This window comes from Dermochelys coriacea, chromosome 2 (assembly GCF_009764565.3).
Source record: "Dermochelys coriacea isolate rDerCor1 chromosome 2, rDerCor1.pri.v4, whole genome shotgun sequence".
Taxonomy (NCBI): domain Eukaryota; kingdom Metazoa; phylum Chordata; order Testudines; family Dermochelyidae; genus Dermochelys; species Dermochelys coriacea.
Window position 1 is genome coordinate 190,620,411 of NC_050069.1, and position 2,826 is coordinate 190,623,236.

At 41.2% G+C, this 2,826-nt stretch overlaps 1 pseudogene; it reads right to left on the reverse strand.

The window, feature by feature from the left end:
• Nucleotides 1-644: 644 nt before the first annotated feature.
• LOC119851412 lies at nt 645-2,429 on the reverse strand (annotated as a pseudogene).
• Between the last annotated feature and the right edge of the window lie 397 nt (nt 2,430-2,826).

The window sequence follows — 2,826 nt, forward strand, 5'->3', positions numbered from 1 at the left end:
GACATACAGAAGTCATAAGAAGCCTAATCCAGGACCCATGAAAGTCATGGGGAAGACTCCCCCTGACTTCAGTGAGTGTTGGATTGGCCTAAGAGTAAAGGGCAGCAGAGCCCTCTACATTTTAGAAAGGTTATGCTACAAACTAACGTATAAGAAAAAATTCTGCCCTCAGAGGTTTCCATCCAAGAATGTGATTCACTTCTGTCTGACTTTAGTGTTACGCAGTCATAATGGCATTGAAAATGAGAGTTATATCTGTGTCAAACTGGAGTAACTGAAGGGTGAGTCAGGCCATATATTTTAAAACTGTAACTGATTTGTGTGCACAGCCAGCCAGTGAAATGTGCAATGATTCATTTGATGTCTAAGCTATATAGCAGTCTCTCTCTCTCTCGCTTAACTGTAGTCTCTGAAAATTATTACACAATGGCTACACTGAATAATTCTCATCAAGAAAGAAAGCAGCCAATCAGGAGAGAAATTTTTGCTAGGAAACTTTTTTAAAAGTCATCACACACATTTAAAATTAAGTCAGAACTCAATAGATGTCCCCTCCCTCCAGCCCAGTTTGTGTTTTAATGCTTGTTTACGTAAACTTCCCCCAGCTTTTTAAACTATGGAAACTGTCAGGAAGCCAGTTATACAAAGATGCCATTTTGCTTTATTCAAGAAAAATACACATTTAAAACAGAAAAATACTACGAGGAAGAAGAGACACTGAGCATAGGCAACGCATAGTATTATGGAAACATTGACATTAAGAGTCCAGCAATTCTATGTGCTCTTCATTCACTGCCGATTTCCATTGTCCACAAAGGTGTCAGATCATGTTGGTGATGGCATGTTCTGCTCAGGTGTGAGTTTCTAGATAGGATGTCTGCATGTGGGTAGATGGATTTTTTTCACACCATAGGTTTGGAGGAATTGCTGCAATTTTTGAAGGAATGGAAGTCAGAATCCAGGACCAATTTTCCTCTGTCCCTAAAAAATAAACAGCAGAGGTACCCCTGGACTAAGTCAATGCTCGTAAGCTTTTTAGGGCAATCACTGTATTTAGAGGAACGCAGGTAGAATGTATGCCTGGGTAGGGAGTGGGAAAGCTTTTATAGAACTCTGTCACTATCAGAATAGCCTAACACTTGAGTGGGCCAGGAGTGAGAATGATTGGCTGAATTTCTACTAGAAATGCGACAGATGCAGGTTTGGAATATTTTTTTTAAGGTGAAAAAATTTTTAGCTCGCCAGCAAAAGCATAGATCACTGGGTTCAGGCAGCAGTGGATGAAGGAGATTGATTCGGTCAGCTGCAGGGCCACCGCTAGCCTGTGGCTCGTCTCGCAGTTGTTGATGATGTGCAAGTTCTGCAGAGAGTCTAGAAAAAGCACAATGTTGAAGGGAGCCCAGAAAAGAAAAAAGATGACCACGATGATGAAAATCAGCTTGATGGCTTTGTTCTTGATCCGGTTTTTGTAGCTCTGCAGATTTTTCAGGTTGTGGGAGTAGCAGTAAATGAGGATGCTGAGCGGGATCAAATGGCCCAAGATGTTGACTTCAAACTAAGTGAAAAATCGCCAGGTCTTTTGGGGAGGGATAGCTCAGTGGTTTGAGCATTGGCCTCCTAAACCCAGGGTTGTGAGTTCAATCCTTAAGGGGGCCATTTAAGGATCTGGGGCCTAAATTGGGGATTGGTCCTGCTTTGAGCAGGGAGTTGGACTAGATGACCTCCTGAGGTCCCTTCCAACCCTGATATTCTATGATATTTAAATATCTTGAATACACACTTGAAAGATTGTTCAATTTCCACTTCTTGGGTAAACACCATATTTGGTATGGCAGCCAAACCAGCCATCATCCACAGGAGTAAGCTTATAATTATGCCACAAGTGGCTGTCCGAACTCTCATAGCATAGACAGCATGAACGATTGCTATGTACCTGTCTATGCTCATGAGGGTTATAAAGAAAATGTTACTGTAAAAGCCTATGTAATAAATGCCAGCCATTATTTTACACACTGCATTTCTGAAAATCCATTCTTCTGAAGCATAGTGAGCTTGAAATGGGTTGGGGACAACAAAGAGCAGGTCAGAGTTTGCAAGGTTGAGCAAACACATGTCGGTCATGGTGGTGACTTTCTTCCTAGTCAAGAGTATACATATGACCAAGGCATTTCCCACTAGGCAGAAGACAAACACCAGGCAGTAAACTATAGGAAGAAACAGTGATTTAAACCTGCTGAAACCATTGCCCTCACTGCAAGGAGAGATACCTTCATCATACGCATAGTTATATTCTGTGGTGTTTGGGAAAGGGCTTGTAACAGTCATCTTTAAGACCTGTGCACAAAAAAGAGATAATTACTTGATTATGGGTATTGAAGGTTTGCAAAAGACCACATTTTGCCATTGTTACTAATGCTGAATGAAATCAATGTGACTGCTTGTTGAATAAGAAAAGGAGTACTTGTGGCACTTTAGAGACTAACAAATTTATTTGAGCATAAGCTTTCGTGAGCTACAGCTCACTTCATTGGATGCACGCAGTGGAAAATACAGTGGGGAGATTTTATATACACAGAGAACATGAAACAATGGGTGTTACCATACACACTGTAACGTGAGTGATCAGGTAAGGTGAGCTATTACCAGCCGGAGAGAAAATAGGGGAAAAAAAACCCTTTTGTAGTGATAATCAAGGTGGGCCATTTCCAGCAGTTGACAAGAACATGTGAGGAACAGTAGGGGGGAGGGGTGGAATAAACATGGGAAAATAGTTTTACTTTGTGTAATGACATATCCACTCCCAGTCTTTACTCAAGCCTAATATAA